This window comes from Schistocerca gregaria, chromosome 4, assembly GCF_023897955.1.
Source record: "Schistocerca gregaria isolate iqSchGreg1 chromosome 4, iqSchGreg1.2, whole genome shotgun sequence".
Lineage (NCBI taxonomy): Eukaryota > Metazoa > Arthropoda > Insecta > Orthoptera > Acrididae > Schistocerca > Schistocerca gregaria.
The window spans coordinates 662397954-662420412 of record NC_064923.1 but is presented as its reverse complement, the minus strand read 5'-3'; the positions used below and the strand labels follow the sequence as shown (position 1 = coordinate 662420412).

At 38.9% G+C, this 22459-nt stretch overlaps 1 protein-coding gene across 1 annotated transcript in view; it reads left to right on the top strand.

The window, feature by feature from the left end:
* LOC126267176 (zinc finger and SCAN domain-containing protein 2-like) overlaps positions 1-22459 on the top strand; it is a 161675-nt gene that overhangs the window by 118553 nt on the left and 20663 nt on the right. The window lies entirely within an intron of this gene.

The following is a 22459-nucleotide window of genomic DNA, read 5'->3' as shown; positions in this document are numbered from 1 at the left end:
TGCTTTGTGTTGTACATTGCTTGTTGTTTTCTTTTCTTTTTTTGGAATAAGTGCAGTGACTAATTCTGGTTCATCATGATTTTGATCATGACCCTTCCAATATGAGATGACATTGGTGTACCTGTGACAGTGTGTCATTTCTGCAGTAGCCCTGGAAGAGGAAGAGATCGGGCTTGTCTCCCCGCGCTGCTCCTCTCCTCTCTGGAGTTCAAAATTCTAGTTTGTTTATGCTTGTGGCCATGTGCCACTATAGCCTATAGTGTCTGCATTCTGCACGATAGGGGTTGGAAAACAAAATCCGTAAGTTTTTTGATAGTGCTGAAATTCTTCCCTGAATATTATAATAGAGTTAGTGTACATACATTTCTACTTCTACGCTATGTGTCTTGTCAGTTCTATTTGTAGTGTTTGTCAAGCATGGATCCCACAACGATGAATACATTCAGTTCACCGCTGGGAAAATGCTGTTGGTTTTCAACAGAAAATCGTTTTTGAAAGCATAAATACAGCCAAGCGAAGGAAACAGAGGCTATTTCAAAAGAAAAATGTGTTGAAGTTTTTGCAAAAGCAAACATTCCAGTCAAAACATTTGCAGTCAACGCCTTTTGTAACAGTCAGTTGTGTAGTGTGGCAGCATTTTCAATTTCTGCATGTGATAAAAAAAGGTGAATTTGGGCATGAATTGTGCCAGAAATAGGTGCTATGTTTTCTGGACCCTAATCATTACCTACTGCTTCACTCATCTCCATGTCCACACCATTACCTGATTACCAATAATTTCATTATTATTTGGTTTGCCTTCATATCCACATCAATACCTGTTTCTACATCTAGCAGAGCCAGTGGCTCTGTTTCAAAATTCTCAGTAATCTTCATTGAAGCAAAACCCTCACTATTTTCTTCATTATCTTCCAGTTCAACCATTTTGTGAGCGAGGTGGCGCAGTGGTTAGACACTGGACTCGCATTCGGGAGGACGACGGTTCAATCCCACGTCCGGCCATCCTGATTTAGGTTTTCCGTGATTTCCCTAAATCACTCCAGGCAAATGCCGGGATTGTTCCTCTGCAAGGGCACGGCCGACTTCCTTCCCTATCCTTCCCTAATCCAATGAGACCGATGACCTCGCTGTCTGGTCTCCTTCCTGAAACAACCCAACCCCCCCTTCCACCATTTCGAACACTTGAAGTTTTAGCTATGAGTAGGAGAAACGAATCAACTGGCTGCACAGCCACGAGGAAAATGATGGACACGGTGGCCAAATGCTGCAGACAAGTACTTCCTGTACAGTCCACAGAGTTTTATGTACAAGCAAAGAAGAACAAGAAAAGTCTATGTAGTATTCTGTGCTCTTTAATGTCTGCAATGATTGTAAAAAGACTAGTGGACAGGTGAAAGTAGTTTTCCTAAGGACACTCATGTTGGAGTCGAATGAGAATAGAGACTTTTAAATTTTTTTCATGTCTCGGTTATGATCGAAGCAAGACACATGTATGCTGTTTTGAAGAAGTGTAAATGATTCTAATGTTCGAAGAATGAGTTAGCTTGCCGAAGTTACTGTTTATGAATGTTGAAAGTATATTGTGATTGAATTGAAAAGTATTCTACGAGTACACAAATTATTGCAAGAATAGAAACCAGCAACATATCTTCGGAGAAGAAGCTGTCGGGAGATTGACAAAGCGGATTAACCAGAGAAGAGGATCTGCTATACACAATGGCCAACTTAACTGAATTGAGAGACATGTGAATCTTGCACCCCAGCACCACACTGGTTCTTGATGTTGTCCGGAGAACGTTAGAAAGTGGTGACCTAAGTGACAGGACCCAAAGAAAACGGGAATTTTACAACAGAAACGGGAAGAAGATATGAGTTGCCATAGCAACTGCACATAACAAGATACGAGAACTGTTTCAAATAGTTGTATTGAGTCCAATAAACCAGTGGAATAAAGTTGTGAGTGCAACACAGTAAAAGACTTGAGAAAGTAATAGTGAAGAAAACTGTAGAGAAGACCTAAATTTTTTGACTAAAAAGAGCGGGTGTGGGGAGTAAGCAGTCTTCACACACATACATCGCGCTGACACAGTAAACAGCCATCAATGCTGACTGCACCAGTTGCTGCTCAATGGTGCCGACTCCGCATCCGCTCGTAGATGATGATGCTGATACCAACATTTGACACCGCTGGTGCCAGTGCTGTCCACTGGCGCTGATTACACATTCACTCACCTACACAGCGAGAATTATGCTCCGGGTGAGCATGGAAGAAAAAGACTTTATTAATCTAGTAAGAAGCGTGTGGGGTGAACTTTTACTGTGTAATGGGTATAATTGAAATTAATCTTAGATGCTCACAAGAGCTGAAGTCTATAGAAGTATGGACAGTATACAACCACTTGGAGAGATGTCAGAACCAGCCATGGTTATGAGAATTGCTAAAGAAGGGCCTGACTTGTCTGAATTAGTAAATTTAATTAAAGCCCTGAATGAAGCTCTAACTAGATTAGACGATAAGTTAGAAGCACAGAGTGTAACTTCAACTGCTCAAATTGCTTCTCTAAGCGAGAAGTTGGAAGCACAGAGTGTAACTCCAACTGCTCATATTGTCTCTTTGAGGAATGAAATAAATACTACTTTAAGTGAAAAGCTGGAAGCACAGGGTGGAGCTTTAGTTTCCAAGTTTGATGTATTAAATGATAAAGTGGAGAATTTGCGATTAGATTTAAAGAATGATTTAAGTAATTCCTTAACTGTCCAGATGAACCAAATGTTTACTGACCTGAGCCAAAAGCAGGATGACCACTTTCAGAAGTTGACCCAGAAATTAGAATTTGACATTGAAGACAAGTGTAACAATATAGAGTCTGGATTTAGTGAAAAATTTGTATCATTTCAGTGTGTGTGTAATGTTACATTTGAAGCAGTAAAACGAAGGCTGCATACTTTGAAAGATAGTGTGGAAAGACAGGATAAGCTGATCTCTATTGTCCAGTTGCAAATTACAGGCGTCAGAACTAGAGTTGACGATGTGGAAAAAAATTTCAAAGAAAAAATGGTCAACCTTGACATTATAAACATAGTCTGGCAGAACCTTTTGAGCTAATTGTATATCGAGTATTTATCGAGAGTATAATCTCCGGAAATGTTGTGACTGTTGCTTTTTCCAAACCTAACGATACTAACAAGGTTATAGACGACTCGTGGAAAGAATTCAAACCTGTCCGGAACAGATTAGAACATAAAATAACTTGATTAATGTAGTGATTCCTAATAGAATGGTAATTGTTTTATTGTGGGGAGACTTTCACATAAAATTTTATGAGAAGTATTGGTCCATAAGCAATTGAGAGGGCTTAATGTCAGATCCATGGGATCCGGGTGGAGTCACATCTGTCCGCCAGAGATGTTAACATTCTGTGTGAACGGGAAGAGTGACGACCGCCGGCTCCTGAGTTGCTTTTGGTGTTCCTTCTGAAATTACTTTTCCTGCACCAAATTCCCTTCAAATCTCAAACTATACTAGCATTCTTTTACTATCTTATGGTACTATTGCTTCTCCATCTTATTTTTACTTAACTGACAAGAAATGGCTGTTACAAATCACTCATATCAAGGCCATACCGGTTCTTGTAGTAATAGCAATCAGAGATCGTATCACTATTCGTGGTCTCAAAGCGGTTACGTATGCTTCTGGTCCATTTTGTGTAATCAACTGAATAAATTGTGTTATGTCAAGACTGAAGAATCTATTAGTGGTCTCCTAATATGCTCTCTAAATGCAGTTTAATTCTGATTTGATATATCCGCAGTTACATCCATAACAATTAGTGCCCAATGTAGATGTAAGTTGATCGTATGCTCCGCTCTAGTTGGCGGTGGTCTTAAATCCCGCCATCAACATAGAGTTAGATGAAGTTGTTGAGTATTTAGGTTACCCATGTGCTCCGCTCTAGTTAGTGTTAAATTCCGACATCAATGTAGAGTTAGAAGAAGTTCTTGAGTATTTAAGTCACCCATATGCTCCGCTCTAGTCAGCAAGTGTCTTGAATCCCAGTATCAGAGTATAGTTAGGTCTTAGTTTTGCCTAAGCTGTTCTATTAACCTATTAGATTAATAGAAGATGGAAATTTGTATGAAACATTACATAACATAATATTTTACGCTTTGTAAGATATAATATAAATGCGATTCACAAGCCAGTCTCTTCTGCCATCCATGTATAAAGAGAGTGGACAGTATAATATGATGGTACTATTGAGGCGTAGTGATGTCGAGGCAACATGAACTGAATAGAGGATTTTATATGTGTATAAAAGTATAACATAAACGGAATAACTAAACAGCTATATTATCGTAGTGTATAATTTTGTAATGTAAATGGGAGGGTTTGTTTCACTTTTGGAAGGGGTGGGTAGTGTAAGTACAAACATGACTTAACACTACACACACATCACATCTTTCAGACAACCCTTGCAGACAAGTTTGACTGATTCTTCACCATTTGCCGTTCCATTCATAATTTTCACAATAATGTTGTATAAATACTTACGATAAATCATACTGAAATATTTGCATTTATTTACAACCTCATAATAAACTCAGTTATAAATTATTTAAAATTTCAAACAAATCTCAGACACATAAATGGCAACATCAGGCACTCAGGTCAAAACACTAACTTGACCTGTTCTACAAATCACAACTGTAATTAAATACAGAATGTAAGTTATTGGAATATTAAAGAAGGAAACTCATGCTGATAAGATCATTTGTGTGTTTGGGAGGATTCCATAGTTACGCCACTATGTAAATAAACTCAATTGTTTATAACATTTTGTATATCTTTTTAATTAAAAAATAATCTATTCATTATATTGCAGGCTTTATCCTCTTTCATCTGGTGTATCACAACTCTTTGACTTTTGTGATCAGTTCAGTTGTCACAATTTATTATCAACATTAAAGGTAATAATGTTAATGACTAAAAAGCGTCATACATGGATTTATGTTCAGTGGGCTGTCCCATTGCCAGGGTTCCAAAGCTGTCATTGGTTTTTCTCTAGGGTGCTAGTAATGAATCTTTCACACTTTCATTAAAATTATATTAGTGGTGATATTCCAAGTCAGGGGCTCCTCCAGTGTAGCTTGTCCAGTGACCATGCCTCTGAAACATGCCTCTCTTTCTTCCTGGCAAAACCATAATGACCACTGAGCCTTGTGCCTTGCTAGTCACTTTTACTTGTTCTCAGCTCACCTGTCACAGTACATCTGACAGCCAGTCACCCCAATAGACATTCACACCAGCCCACAGCTGACCTGTCAGATTCAGTTCGTATTGCGGCAATCACACCAGCTATGTTACTGTACAATGTCATACTGATAAGTTGGCTTATGCTGCCAACTTCTTTGTAAATTTCACTGTGTATCATTCATTAAAATAACAATCACATACCCTCTCAACCCATGAAGTTTTATTTTGTTTTCTCCCTCCCTTCTGAGTGCTTCAGTTTTGTGTCAGGCATTGTATTTTTATGAGTTGATTGCTTCCGATTAATGATATTGTGGTCATAAGGTAATACATTTTTGTATTTTATGAATTGCACAATTTTACGTTTCAAAACAGTTTGAAGGAAGTGTCCAATTTTAAATGGTGTAAGGGTATTGCCAAATCCAAAGATATATATGTATGTCCGCTGTAGACAGTGGTAGTAGACATTTGTGAAAATAAAGAGGGTGAAGACTTCTGGTCAGCTGGATGTATGATGTTATCAACTGCAACAGGGACTAGTGTTATCAGGGTTGGTATAGTTCACAGTAGAATGAAAAGTCATACAGTGAATACCACAAAGTCAGTCATATAGAGAATACTAAAACATTACTGTCTATGCAGTCCATATACATTACATATCTAAAAATGAATTTCTTCTGCAGTCTTTGTGTTGTTTTATTCTTTATAGTCAGTTATTGAACAATATGTTCCTTGTTGTTCATATTGTTCCTTGTCCTCCCCCCATGAACCATGGACCTTGCCGTTGGTGGGGAGGCTTGTGTGCCTCAGCGATACAGATATCTGTACCGTAGGTGCAACCACAACGGAGGGGTATCTGTTGAGAGGACAGACAAACATGTGGTTCCTGAAGAGGGGCAGCAGCCTTTTCAGTAGTTGCAAGGGCAACAGTCTGGATGATTGACTGACCTGGCCTTGTAACAATAACCAAAACAGCCTTGCTGTGCTGGTACTGGGAACGGCTGAAAGCAAGGGGAAACTACGGCCGTAATTTTTCCCGAGGGCATGCAGCTTTACTGTATGATTAAAAGATGATGGCATCCTCTTGGGTAAAATATTCCGGATCTCCGGGTGGGGACTACTCAAGAGGATGTCGTTATCAGGAGAAAGAAAACTGGCGTTCTACGGATCGGAGCGTGGAATGTCAGATCACTGAATCGGGCAGGTAAGCTAGAAAATTTAAAAAGGGAAGTGGATAGGTTAAAGTTAGATATAGTACGAATTAGTGAAGTTCGGTGGCAGGAGGAACAAGACTTCTGGTCAGGTAACTACAGGGTTATAAACACAAAATCAAATAGGGGTAATGCAGGAGTAGGTTTAATAATGAATAGGAAAATAGGAATGCGGGTAAGCTACTACAAACAGCATAGCGAACGCATTATTGTGGCCAAGATAGATACGAAGCCCACACCTACTACAGTAGTACAAGTTTATATGCCAACTAGCTCTGCAGATGACGAAGAAATTGAAGAAATGTATGATGAAATAAAAGAAATTATTCAGGTAGTGAAGGGAGACGAAAATTTAATAGTCATGGGTGACTGGAATTCCAGTGTAGGAAAAGGGAGAGAAGGAAACGTAGTAGGTGAATATGGATTGGGGCTAAGAAATGAAAGAGGAAGACGCCTGGTAGAAATTTTCACAGAGCACAACTTAATCATAGCTAAGCTAACACTTGGTTTCTGAATCATGAAAGGAGGTTGTATACATGGAAGAACCCTGGAGATACTAAAAGGTATCAGATAGATTATATAATGGTAAGACAGAGATTTAGGAACCAGGTTTTAAATTGTAAGACATTTCCCCTGAGCACAATCTATTGGTTATGACCTGTAGATTAAAACTGAAGAAACTGCAAAAAGGTGGGAATTTAAGGAGATGGGACCTGGATAAACTGAAAGAACAAGAGGTTGTACAGAGTTTCAGGGAGAACATAAGGGAACAAATGGCAGGAATGGGGGAAAGAAATACAGTAGAAGAAGAATGTGTATCTCTGAGGGATGAAGTAGTGAAGGCAGCGGAGGATTAAGTAGGTAGAAAGACAAGGGCTAGTAGAAATCCTTGGGTAACAGAAGAAATATTGAATTTAATTGATGAAAGGAGAAAATATAAAAATGCAGTAAATGAAGCAGGCAAAAAGGAATACAAACGTCTCGAAAATGAGATCGACCGGAAGTGCAAAACGGCTAAGCAGGGATGGCTAGAGGACAAATGTTAGGATGTAGAGACTTATCTCACTAGGGGTAAGAAAGATACTGCCTACAGGAAAATTAAAGAGACCTTTGGAGATAAGAGAACCACTTGTATGAACATTAAGAGCTCAGATGGAAACCCACTTCTAAGCAAAGAAGGGAAAGCAGAAAGGTGGGAGTATATAGAGGGTCTATATAAGGGTGATGTGCTTCAGGACAATATTATGGAAATGGAAGAGGATGTAGATGAAGATGAAATTGGAGATATGATACTGCGTGAAGAGTTTGACAGAGCACTGAAAGACCTGAGTCGAAACAAGGCCGCTGGAGTAGACAACATTCCACTGGAACTACTGACGGCCTTGGGAGAGCCAGTCCTGACAAAACTCTACCATCTGGTGAGCAAGATGTATGAGACAGGCGAAATACCCTCAGACTTCAAGAAGAACATAATAATTCCAATCCCAAAGAAAGCAGGTGTTGACAGATGTGAAAATTACCGGAGTCTAGGGACATGAAAGGGAAGCAGTTTTTGGGAAGGGAGTAAGACAGGGTTGTAGCCTCTCCCTGATGTTATTCAGTCTGTATATTGAGCAAGCAGTAAAGGAAACAAAAGAAAAATTCGAAGTAAGTATTAAAATCCAGGGAGAAGTAATAAAAACTTTGAGGTTCGCAGTTGACATTGTAATTCTATCAGAGACAGCAAAGGACTTGGAGGAGCAGTTGAATGGAATGGACAGTGTCTTGAAAGGATAATATAAGATGAACATCAACAAAAGCAAAACGAGGATAATGGAATGCAGTCAAATTAAGTCGGGTGATGCTGAGGGAATTAGATTAGGAAATGAGACACTTAAAGTAGTAATGGAGTTTTGCTATTTGGGGAGCAAAATAACTGATGATGGTCGAAGTAGAGAGGATATAAAACGTAGACTGGCAATCGCAAGGAAGAAGAGAAATTTGTTAACATCGAGTATAGATTTAAGTGTCAGGAAGTCGTTTCTGAAAGTATTTGTATGGAGTGTAGCCATGTATGGAAGTGAAACATGGACAATAAATAGTTTGGACAAGAAGAGAATAGAAGCTTTCAAAATGTGGTGCTACAGAAGAATGCTGAAGATTAGATGAGTAGATCACATAACTAACGAGGAGGTATTGAATAGGATTGGGGAGAAGAGAAGTTTGTGGCATAACTTGATGAGAAGAAGGGATCGGTTGGTTGGACGTGTTCTGAGGCATCAAGGGATCACCAATTTAGTATTGGTGGGCAGCGTGGAGGGTAAAAATCGTAGAGGGAGACCAAGAGATGAATACACTAAGCAGATTCAGAAGGATGTAGGTTGCAGTAGGTACTGGGAGATGAAGCAGCTTGCACAGGATAGAGTAGCATGGAGAGCTGCATTAAACCAGTCTCAGGACTGAAGACCACAACAACAACAACATGTTCCTTGTGTCTTACAGCAGCAGCAGCACACATCTATCACACGCTCCACTTATGAGTTGTTATTACCTTTTGAGTCTGCCTCCGTTAGCTGAGTGGTCAGTGTGACAAGAATGTCAATCCTAAGGGCCCGGGTTCAATTCCTGGCTGGGTCAGAGATTTTCTCCACTCAGGGACTGGGTGTTGTGTTGTCCTAACCATCATAATTTCATACCCATTGATGCGCAAGTTGCCGAAGTGGCATCAAATCGAAAGACTTGCACCCAATGAACGGTGTACCCGATGCGAGGTCCTAGTCACACGACATTTGCATTTACCTGTGGAAATTTGCTGATCTTTTCGTTCACACTTTTTCTGTTGGAAATGAGAAATATTTTTTGTATGATACAATCACAGTTATAATTGTAGTGGTACATCTCTAACATTTGATTAGCTGTACATGCCTCCAGATAATGCCAAAGGGCAGCCACCTGGGGGAACTCAGCCAGTTGTTGTTAGGACTGATTTTGAGGGGTCCTGAGCTGGATGCTGTCAGTGTTTCCATTTTCCTGCCATTGTAATCCATGGCATGCTTCAGAAACCAACATTTGATGGTGTAGGAAAATTTTATGTGCCACATTGAATGGGGTTCTTTACTAGTTAACTACACCAGAAAAATAGTCCAAACCTCCATTTCTTAAGCCTCAGGGTATGGATGGATGTTGAGATGAAACAATCATATGCTGCACCTCTGTTGTAGTCTGCAGCTTGTGGTCTAGGGGCTAGCGTTGCTGCCTTTGGATCACGGGGTCCCGGGTTCGATTCCTGGCTGGGTTGGGGATTTCCTCTTCCCGAGGACTGGGTGTTTGTGTTGTCCTCATCATTTCATCATCACCATTTGTGAGAGTGACTAGATTGGATTGTGAAAATAAAATGGACTGTGTAAAAAATTGGGACTCTGTATGGGCGCTGATGACTGCGCTGTTGAGCACCCCGCAAACCAAACATTATTGTCATCACCTCTGTTGTATTAAGCTTGTGTAGATCTGTTGGGCTCTTGAGCGCATTTATTTTCGCAGTTGCTCATGGGAGCAGATTGACATTCACAAACAATCTCCATCCCTTTCAAACAAAAGACTTACCGACATTCCTAGGAGTTTGATTTTGCAATTGGATACTAAAGACACCCAGTCAACAAAGTCATCCGAGCAGGCTAGTCCTCCTTATAGGGCACCTCCAACATTAAAAGCAATATATTGTAACTTGTCATGTGCAGTGTGTCAAAATATGTTATTGATCATTAAACCAAAGAAGATACTTTTGAGGAAGTTATATCCTTTTACATCTGAAAGGCCTAGGAGGATTAGCAAGGTCTCTAAATTCTGGGTAATGGAAAACTTTGCTGGTCAAAAAAGCGTCATTGCGGCGATCGATCTTCCAACTTCATGAAATCTGAAGAATTGGGGGGGGGGGGGGAGGGGGCTGCGCTTTGTAGCAGAGCTGCATTACACCCTTTACTGTAGGACAGATTTGGTATCATTCTGTGGCATTATGCTCATAGACACTGCAGATATTCAGAAGTATTAGGCAGATAAGGTTCATTGAAATGATATTTTGTGGGAAAAAAGCACTTATTTTAATAGTCATTTTGCTAGTTTCTGCATGTTGTGTTAAGACTGGGATAATAGGGCTAATGTAAACTATGCATTCCAAACTCTGAGCTGTTTTAAGCACAGAAATTTCAGCAATATGCTTCGGTGCGTAATTGCCAAGTAATGTGTGAAAAAAAACTGCATATGGCCACTCATGCTGAGAGAACAATAAACACCTTTACTGGCTTCTGTGGTAACTATATGGTCAAATATTAAATGTCTTACAGGAAATTCTCCAGCCTCGTGAACAATCTTAAAAATCCCGAACTGAATGTAACAGATGGCGTATCAGATCCAGAGGTGAAAAAAATCGAGAAAGTCCTTATAGTGCCAAATATTTGAACATCTTTTGCAGTAGCATTCAGAAATGCAAGTACAGTAGAAGCCAAGTTGTGATTAAGAGACAAGACCATCTTTGAAAGGGATTGGGAGGCTGTAACACTTATTGGTATGGGTTTCTTCATAAAATCTAGATTTATAAGTATTCTTTTATTTCTACTGTTTGAAAATGATTTTCAGGGACCATGTATATCAGTCAACATTTATCACATGCCTTTGTACAGAGAGACACAGAAAGAAATAGAGAGAGAGAGAGAGAGAGAGAGAGAGAGAGAGAGAGAGAGAGAGAGATACTAGGCTCACTCTTAACACCCACATTATAATTAAAGAGTTTCAGCATAAACAATATTTATATTATTAATTAATTGTAAAATTATAAAAAATTTAAAAACATTTTAAAACTTTCAAAATCTTTCTACATATTGTCTCAATCACATTTAATATTAAAAAATTATTTACAAAGTGATGACAAGTTTTGCTACCTGAACTACCACTTTCAAATCAAATGAACACAACCTGTTTGACTAATGTAACAGCAGCTGCAGCCATGACAACTTATTTTGTTAACCCACAAATTGCTAAATTTATCCCTTTCTTCCTTTTCATAGGCAAATCTCTGCTTGCAGTTACTGACTGCAACAGAAATAACCACATGGATGTTTCAGTGTATAAAAAAAATTTATGAATCGTTACAGGCTTTTTTGTTTCATTTGCTGTCATAGATACTGTAGTATATTCAACGAAGTAGCCTTTCTCTGAATAGATATTTCTTATTCTTATTTGTTTGCGATTGCATAATATATTTCCCGTACATTCGTTTTGGTTGTACATAGCACATTTTACCTGGAGATGTAAGATAAGAGTGTTATGCATATTGCAGTGATCTTGTACACTGTTGTAATATTACATGTAGTATGTTAATTACTTGTAATTTTTTTAAAAAGAAAGCAAATAACAATTTTTACACGACTTTGGTACTTAAAGCAATATTTCTTTTGGTTCGTCTGTTCCCAGATCCAAAGAGGGTAGTTAAGTTACTGAAAGTGGCTATCACTTTGTAAATAATTTTTTCATGTTAAATGTGATTGAGAAAATATATAGAAAATTTTTTAAACTTTTAGTAAGTTTTATGGAAAATTTTTGTAATTTTAAATTGATTATCTACTTATGATTGCTTTCTTCTATTCTAACAATGTCAGATATATTCATTTATATTATTGTCTTGAGTCTTCATTGTAGAGGAGTGTATTGAAGCACTTCTGGCATTGTGTGCTGCATTGGTAGCTCTGTGCAGCACTTGCTGTCATATAGGGATGCCTGCTGACAAATGTCCAACAACTTCATGCCACCCAAGGCATACCCCAAATGAATAATGAAATGCAAAAGAATTATTTGATCTAAGAAAGAATATCCTGTACATGGAAATTAAACCTTTTTGTGTTGTTTAAACATCATAACCTTTACAATAAAATTAATTAGAGACACACATGCTCATTTATAGGCAATGAGGGTCAGAAAACTTCACACCTCTAAGGCTTGTGGAAAATATTCCAAATTTGATTGAGTAAAATTGTATATCTCCAAATATGCTGTACCGTATAAATGGCATAAGCGTGTTATACTTCCTAAGTAATCTTAATTTAGGTATGACAAACTACGAGAAGCATCGTTTTTCTCAATTGTGCCACAAATACTTTTACATTAATTACATTTGTGTTTTCTTTCACATTCATTAATCTGCTAAAAAACTTTGTACTACATATTGTTTGTTTTTGAAAGCTACTAGCTTATGAATTATATCAGGTAAGAACCTAGGTACATTTTTATATTATTATTAGCAAATTCTTCCAATAGAAGGAATTTTAAGCAAATTACTTTGTCAACTTTTCTTTAGGTTCTTTGTGACTTGATCCCCCCCCCCCCTCCCCAACCTGCCCAGAGGGCTCATGGTTCTTTTGTTTGTTCGTGCACACAGTGATCCAAGCTGTTGCAGTCCATTCTTCCTTCCTGCACTGCATTTCATTCACTGTGGCCCTCCCTCCCCACCCTGGCTCTTTCACAGCTGCTCCCTCCTCCCCCCCCCTTCCCCTCCAGGTATTTGTATTTATGTCCACCTGGTTCCCTGTATTACTTGTGATTATGTTCCTGTTGCCTGTTCTTTTATCCTTTGGGGTTTGACTTCCACTTTTAAATTTTCTGTCTTTAATGTGAGCCATTTGGGGAAGAACTCCCTCCCTACTGTAGTCCCCCTCTGTCCCTCCAGGTCACTAGCACATGTAGCCAGTGTGTGTGGTGGGCCTGTTATGCACCCATCTGGCCAAGCCCCCTGACAACATAGGGATCACACTACTGATACCTGAGCTGTTCCCTCTCTATGTATGCCAAGGAGTGGTTGCTTGTCATCCTGGAGCATTGGAACACCCGACAATTGCCGCAGTGCCAGACGGCTTTTGCTTGGAATGCACCTTCTTTACAGACGACAATTTGAAGATTGTGTACGGCACTGCCACATTTTGGAACTTCATGAAGCTGTAAGTGCAGAAGCAGAAATACTCCATCATATCCCATGATAAATTCTGTATTTTTTCAACTGATAAGGGTTACTCAGTGTAGGTGTAAGCTTAAATAGATTGGTGTTGAAAGAAGAAATATTGTTGGTGAAGATATGGAATCGAAGAGGATTCCAGCTTTCTTTCGCCTCTACCATTGAAAACACTGCAAAGGAGAAGTCCACTAGCAAGAGCAGAAGCCAGGTGGTTATCCAGATTTTTGTCAGCTGGTCCACTTAGTTGTTAATTTTATGAAATCGGAAACTTTGGTGAATACATTACACAATGAGAGGAATTAAACCCAAAATAAATAACTCTCCATTTTGGCTCAGTTCCATGACAGGATTGAGTAAACAAACAAAATATACACTCCTTTTTGGCAACTGCGACAGGAATAAGTAACAAATAAACTCTTTGTATGGCGACAGTGACTAGATGCAGATCTGGTGGTGCTAGAGAAGAGTAATAAGAAGAATAATAAGAATTTAATGAAATTTATTGAGAAGAAATTATAGCAATATGCCGTTCTCCTTGACAACGACTGTCAACATCCACCAATACTTGGCTTTGTAAAGACTGTTAAAAAAACACGGCTCATGAGTAAAGAGAAGAAATTATATCTAGATGATTAATTAACAGTTACTTTTAACGGTAACAATGGATTCCAACACCTGAGAAATTTGATCAGTCCACAAGTTAGAAGAGCAACGACAGCATTTCGTAGGATCTTTGACTGTCACTATGGCTTCGCTACAATGCATTGGTAGTTGCCTACTGTGCCCCGTTGCTACAATCTGCCACAGTTCCAGCATTTAGTACGCCTTTGAGTCAACCAACAAGCTGTAAACAGCAATGAGTTACCTTCACTCAGGACTTCACCACAACAAGACATGCTTCTACACAACTCAGGTGAGCTGGATCTGTAAATAAAGGATTTGTTTTTCTATTACTTTCAGAGTGCTGTGTAATAGTAACTCAGTATTGAGCTGTTTGATGATGAGTTATTTTTTCTTAATTAGTAGTGTAAGTTAGTGATTTAGTACTGCTACAAGACTAGGCTAATTCTTAGTAGAAACAAATTGTCAAATTTACTGTATGCCTGTGTTTACCAGTAGAATGGAGGGCAATTTACAGGAAATATTAAAAAAATTAGAAGAATTGATTTGCCACTCTAACACTGATTTTAAAGAAATGAATTAAGCACTTACACAGAAACTACAAATACAGATTGCAAACACCCGTAAGTACTTTAAAAATGGAAGAGGTGAGCAATCAATGTGATCTAGCATGAAATTAGTTCAGTGATCAATTTCATGAATTAAATAGTGACTTGAAACAAATGAAAGAACTTATGGAGCAGGAATTTAGCAGTATTAATGAGCAAATCTCAAACACCCAAGTAAGGCTGAATGTATTAGGCCAGACTAGTGATTTGAAGCTTAAAAATTAATCCCCAACCTACCTTTGCTAGTTTGGAGGAACGAATAAACAAATCAGTCGAAACCCTGTCTGTTATATTAGGCCAGTTAGAAACTAATCCTTGTATTCACATTATATCTGTAGTTAAGACAGAGTCAATGATTAATGATGACAGATGTCCTAGTGAGTGTACTGAAGTGTATGACTATCGTAAGTTGGAATATGAAAATTATTTATTGTTTAAGAAATGTGCTTGTGATTACTTAACCTTGGAACATAGTATATGTCAAGGAAGAATGATTAGGAAGGAAGATACGAAAGTATATAGTAATTTTAAGTTTCATGACACTGAGAGTGTAAATAGTCACAGATAAGTGGGGTCAGGTTTAAACCAGGTATATGTATTATGTAACACTGATAACTTTGTCACTGAAAGCCCATCAGCACCAAACACTAACAAGTATTAAATAATCTGTTACGTGAATCACCACGTATGAAACAAAGGTTTGCGAGTAGTGGATTCTGTGTAATATTAGACGTTCTGTGTTATGTAAAGGTAAAATTAAACAATGGAAAATCTGAGATGGAATAATGAAAATATTATGAAAAAGATTGCTACTCACCATCTGGAAATGTTTAGTCGCAGGCAGGTGCAACAAAATGACTGTCAGACAAGTAACATTTTGGAGATGATAACGTACCATGAAGGGACAGAAGTCAGTAGATGTGATGTACCTGTACATATAGACCAATGAGTATAATTTCAGAAATGTTGGGTGATTTATTCAAGAGAAAGAGCTTCACAAACTGAGCAAGTTATTAATTTGTTGGTCTCTCTCTGGCCCTTATTGAAGCAGTTATTTGGCATGGCATTGATTGATAGAGTTTTTGGATACCTCCTTAGGGATATTGTGCCAAATTGGTTTATTAGATCACCAAAATCCTGATCTGGGTGGAGGGTCCTGCCCATAAAGATCCAAATGTTCTCAACTGGGGAGAGATCCATTGACCTTGCTGGCTAAAGTAGGGTTGGCAAGCACAAAGACAAGCAGCAGAAAGTATTGCTGTGTGCAGGCAGGCATTATCTTGCTGAAATGCAAGCCCAGGAAGGCGACAAACAGGGTGTAGAATATCATCAACATACAGCTGTGGTCTAAGGGTGCCATGGATGACAACCAAAAGGGTCCTGCTATGAAAAGAAATGGCATCTCACACCGTCAATCCTGGTTGTGAGGCCACATGGCGGGCAACAGTCAGGTTTTTATCCCACCTCTGTCTGGGGCATCTCCAGACACCTCTTTGCTGGTCGTTTGGGATCAATTGGAAGTGGGACTTGTCACTGAAGACATTTCTACTCCTGTCAATGAAATCCCAGTCTGAAGAAATGTCTGGAGACACCCCAGACAGCTGTGGGCTATCAACCTGACTGTCACACGCCATACAGCCTGACAACCAGGTGATGATGGTTGGGTGTACTATTTCTTTTCATAGCAGGACTCCTTTGGTTGTCATCCATGGCATAATTACAGTATAAGGCAAACTTGATGTTATTATATGCATCCTGGGCTTACATTTCAGCAAAATAATGCCCCCGTGCACATGGCAAGAGTTTCTGCTGCTTGTCTTCATGATTGCCAAACCCTGTTTTGGCCAGCAACCTCAGTGGATCTCTCCCCAATTGAGAACGTTTCGAGGATTGTGGGCAGGACCCTCCACCAGCTTGGTATTTTGGTGATGTAACATGCCAGATGGATAGAATTTGGCATGTTATCTCTCAGGAGGTTATGCATCAACACTATCAATCAGTGCCAAGCCAAATAATTGCTTGCATTTGAGCCAGAGTTGGACCTACATGTTGTTGCCTTTGAAGCTCTTTCTTTTGAATAAATCATCCAGCATTTCTGAAAATATACTCATCTGTACATAGACATCATGTCTACTGATTTCCATCCCATGCAGGTAATTGCTCCATGATTTACGGCGCATTTTTTTAGTGGTCTTTGTTTCCAGTTTGTGAAGAGTTCTCCAAACTAGGAAAGTGTAGGGAGACTTACCTTGATTGTGCAGATTAGTGAGAGAGACACGTCCATAATCATGTGAACACGAAAAGCAGTTGTCAGAGCTTCACTATTGTTGGTACAGGCTTGTGATTACCTCACAGCTTGCACCTTCCCAGATATGATTGTTTTTAAAAGTAACGTAAATTCCCTACGTGTAAGCTAGAGTAAATTACAGCAGCTAGTCGATGATTACCTTATTAAACATAACGAGGCAACATAGATAATTTAATATGAGGTGGAAAATATGTAGAAGATGTTTTAATTTCTCTCACATGTGTACTGTAGTATGTTGCAGTGGTGACGATGGGACAATCAGTTAACAAAGTCAAAATGGTACCTGTTGATTATTTAAATACATAAAGGCTAATAATTCATATTACCATAAGGTATAAGGTAAAGTGCATGCTTTCCACTAATAATCAACAATAAGTGCCAAATTTAAATATAATAAGTAAAACTTAAAAAAAGAAACACTGAAATTAACATAGCTCAGAATCACGTTAACCACATACATGCGTCCTGTAGAGCCAATCATCAAGCTGGAGAAATGAGTAGAGATTAACATTAGTTGTTAACTAAAAAGAGAGCTATGCTTATGTTCCTTTTTTACATTGTAATGAAAGTTTTTTATTTTTGGTAGAAAAACTGTCAGAATTATTAGAGAAAAAAAAAAACAAGTGCTGACTTAGATTTGTTATGTTAAATGGCAGGAAAAAATTAAAAGTTGTTCTTAGTTATATAAAAAAGTTACACATCATTTAGGGAAAATGATAGGTTACACTGTCAGTCCTCCAAACTATGAAAGATGATTGTGGTATTTAATGAATGATTTGATTAGTAATTAAGTTTTGGACAGCATGTTGTCTGGGAAATGGTATATTATTGTGTGCAGCTAATGCAAGGTACATGGGTACAGCATATCTGCAAGACAGGATAATGTGTTTTGCAGCCCACCTGCTGTGGGCCACTTGCTCTTAAACATCGTGCTTGGAGGTGTGTTGCAGCTGTGGAAAAACAGTGCTCACAAAAACAGTAATGATGTCGTAGAAGGAAAAGCAAAAGAAGTTTAAATACACTGTCATTCTGCCGTGTACAGGATATTTGTATAAAAAAATTTGTGACATGATTGTAATATCTGTATCCCACAACAGTTAGCTTAGAGCAGAAGCATGGTTACCTGGATTTGTACTAGCTGGTTGAGATAGTAGTTAATTTTATCAATTAAGTCACCTCACAGAGTATATTACACAATGAGCCTAAGTAAATCCAAAATAAATAACACTTCATTTTGGCTCAGTTCTGTGACAGCACTGAGTAAACTAACAAAATTCACACCCCAAAGGGAAACAGAATCAAAATATGAATGTAATGCATTCAGCATTTACAATTACCATGTAACAATGCTGTTAGTAATGGGGTGAAATTTAAAGATTAGTTACTCAATTTTTAAATTCACAATACTGTCATGTAAAAACAGAAACTATTAATATAAGTGGCAATCAAATGAAAATGAGATAGATGGAAAAAGTAAGTAACTTGTTTATTATTTCAGAGTAATTGCCATAACCGTAAATACATTTTTCCCACTGTGAGACAAGAAGGTTACTGTCTTCCTGGAAAAATGTTTGTGGTTGCCTACAGTACCATGATTGTACCCAGGCTTATACCATGTTGTACGAAGCAAATTGACGGCAACAGTTTTCCTTCTTCAGGGCTCCAAAAATACGGGAGTTACATGTGGAGAGATCAGGGCTGGCTGGAGGATGTGTAAAGGCTTCCCAGCAAAACTTCTGCAGAGTAGTCGAAACAGTGTCAGCAACAGGTGGACAGGTATCATCCAACAACAGAATGATGCCATATGTCAGCATTACTCTGCATTTGGATGTGACAGTGCACTTCAATTTTTACAAAATTTCAGCTTACCATAGAGGATTAACTGTGGCACCCTGTTCCAGAAATTCAATGAGCAAAAGTCCCGTGAATTCAAAGAAAAAGTTCTTCACTATACTTTCCTGCAGCTAGCAGACCTGTTGTCTTGACTATGCTGCAGAATTTTGTTGGGAAGCCCATACACATCCTCCACATAGTCCCGAGCTCTCCCCATGTGATTTCTGTGTTTATGGAGCCCTGAAGAAAGACATTCATGGCCATCAGTTTGCTTAGACTGAAGAGGTGTGTGCTTCAGAACACTCGTGCTTCCATAGGCAACAGCAAAATTTTTTCCATGAAGATGTTGACTATCATGTTTCAAAGTGGGATACATATGTAACAGTTATGGTGATTACTTTTGAAATAATGACAGTTGACTTACTTTTTTCTGTGTGTTTCATTTTCATTTTATTGCCTCTTATACAAATGCACTAACATTGCAAATCATTGTCTACATTTTATTAATATTGCAGCTCCCATAACATAAACATAATTTTTATGAAACATGTAAATGAGAAATCAAAAATAAATCTAGTTTCCTATGGCATATGCAGAAAAAAAGCTAAGACCCGTTATGGACATTCCTTGGAAACCATTTGTAATGAACCCAGTAAAAAATGATGGAATGTAACTATGATGTAAATGATAGCACTAAGTTTAAACAAATGAGAGAAACATGTGGTGTAAATATTCTCATGAAAGACTGTGAGCTTCCTATCCCTCATAATCACATTTACAAAACCACAAACACACGGGTCCAATGAAGGTGTGTAATGCAGCAGTAGTTACAGCAAATCTCGTAAACATTCTTTTATGGTACCATTAAACAACAAAGAAGTTTAACTGTTTCTTTCAACACTGGTCCAAAAACAAGACAGTCTGTTGTAACTCACATCAGAGTTCTTGCTAAGCATGCATAGAGAGTTCAGTTAGCGAACAGACTCTAGAGGGTTAGCTAAGCAGTGGATAGGAATTCTAAACTACGAAAACATGATAAATTTATCAGTCTCCCTCAGTCATCATTTCCTTCAGTGGTAATTCAGAATTCAAGAGTAATAACAGGTAGAACGGAAAAGGAAGAGAAGGAGAAACAGTGGAGAATATGGACTTGGGGGAAGGAGTGAAAAAGGAAGAAGCTGCCTAGTAAAATTTTGCATGGAGCTTAGTTTAATCATCACTAAGACTTGGTTTAATAATCTTGGAAGGAGGCTGTGAATAGGAAGAGGCCAGGAGACACTGGAAGGTTTCAGATTGATTATGTAATAGTATGACATAGATTTCAGAGCCAAATTTTAAACTGTAAGACATTTATGGGGCAGATGTGGACTTGCACCACAATTTGTTATATATATGTTGTGTCTGTTCTGTCAGACACACACAGAAGAATAGACACCATTTTAAATCCAGCAGCCATTATGAATTAAGAAACAAAGGAATTATGGACACTGACTGCAAGTGGACATTGATTTTAATAAATGGGAAAAAGTTGAAAACCTATGGACAGACCGGGATTCCAACCCAAGTCTCCTACTTATAGGCAGATATACTGGCCACTGTGACATCCGGACACAGTGGTCATCGCAACTTCATGGACTCCTCTAGCATGCCTCCTGATAGGCCCAAATTCTCATCTTATCCCCGCACTAATAATTTAGTGCCCCTTTCCCACTCGCAGCCATTGTCTATAATTCCTCTGTTTCTTAATTCATAATGGCTGCTGGATTAAAAATGGTGTCTGTTCTTCCAAGAATGCCTAAAACAGACACCACATATACAGGGTGTCCCAGCTATCTTGTCCACCCAAACTATCTCTGGAACAATAACAGCTATTGGAAAATGAATCTCACCGGTATCAATGTAGGGTTGGGGCCCATGAATGTACACATTTGGAAACATTCTAAAACGAAAGCATATGTGTTTTTTAACACAAACTTATGTTTTTTTTTTTTCAATGGACCTCCTGTATTTTTTCTTCAGCAATCCATAGCATGAGAAAGCACATACACAATGGCGTTGATTGCATCGCAGTATTCCCATTACATCCCGAGATATTGAGACGCGAAGTTGACGCTTGAAACACCCGACATGCGCTGCTAGCGCACGTCCTGAGGCTCAGGCATGAACCCCATGCTGCCCGTAATCGCGATGTGATTGACAATTAGGTGTCCCTCTTGGTAAGTATGGAGGTGTGATTACACATGTCAATCACATCGCGATTACGGGCAGCATGGGGTTCATGCCTGAGCCTCAGGACGTGCGCTAGCAGCGCATGTCGGGTGTTTCAAGCGTCAACTTTGCATCTCAATATCTTGGGATGTAATGGGAATATTGCGATGCAATCAATGCCATTGTGTATGTGCTTTGTCACGCTATGGATTGCTGAAGAAAAAAATATAGGAGGTCCATTTAAAAAACACACAAGTTTGTGTTAAAAAACACATATGCTTTCGTTTTAGAATGTTTCCAAATATGTACATTCATGGGCCCCAGCCCTACATTAATACCAGTGAAATTAATTTTCCAATAGCTGTTATTGTTCCAGAGATAGTTTGGGTGGACAAGATAGCTGGGACACCCTGTATATAACAAATTGTGGTCCAGGTCCACATCTGCCCCAGGCAATGTCTTACAGTTTAAAATTTGGTTCTGAAATTGCTGTCATATTATTACATAATCAATCTGAAACCTTCCATTGTCTCCTGGTCTCTTACCTGTGGCATTTCACTGATTCCTGTTAGAGTGCAAGTCTAGTGTTCATCCACATTGAATAGATCGCCTTAATTGTGTATATGTGGTGTCTGTTCTTTTGGACATGAGGATGGCCAATGATCTCTTCAGTGTGGCTCAAAACTCTTACGGGCATTGGCATTTTCCCTCACTGCAAGCAGTGAGGGAAAATGGTTGAAATGGCTCTGAGCACTATGGGACTTAACTTCTGAGGTCATCAGTCCCCTAGAACTTAGAACTACTTAAACCTAACTAACCTAAGGACATCACACACATCCATGCTCGAGGCAGGATTCAAACCTGGGATGGCAGCGGTCGCGCGGGTCCAGACTGTAGCCCCTAGAACCGCTTGGCCACTCCGGCTGGTGCAGTGAGGGAAATGGGCAAGCGGTACTACATTAATAATGTGGGGATAAGTTGAGAATTTGGGTCTGATAAGAGGTGTGTGTGTGTGTGTGTGTGTGTGTGTGTGTGTGTGTGTGTGTGTGTGTGTGTGTGTGTGTGTGTGTGTTTTGTCTCATAATTTATGTTTCGTAATATATATAAATAAGATGAGGATGGCCAGTGATTGCTTCGGTGCAGATGCACATCAGGCTCAACTCTCATGGGATTCAGTGAATTGCTTTGAGTAATGAAGGTAATGGGCAATACATTAGTAGTGTGGGGATAAGTTGAGAATTTGGGTATGATGGAAGGTGTGCTAGTGTAGCTATGCAGTGCGATGGCCACTGTGTCTGAATGGTGCAGTGGTCAACGTATTTACCTAGTTAGCAGGAGACCTTGACTTGAATCCTGCCCTACAGTAGTTATAAACTTTCCCCATTGATTAAGATCAATGCCTGTAATTCTTTTGTTTCACAGTTTATTGGTTATGAACTGTAG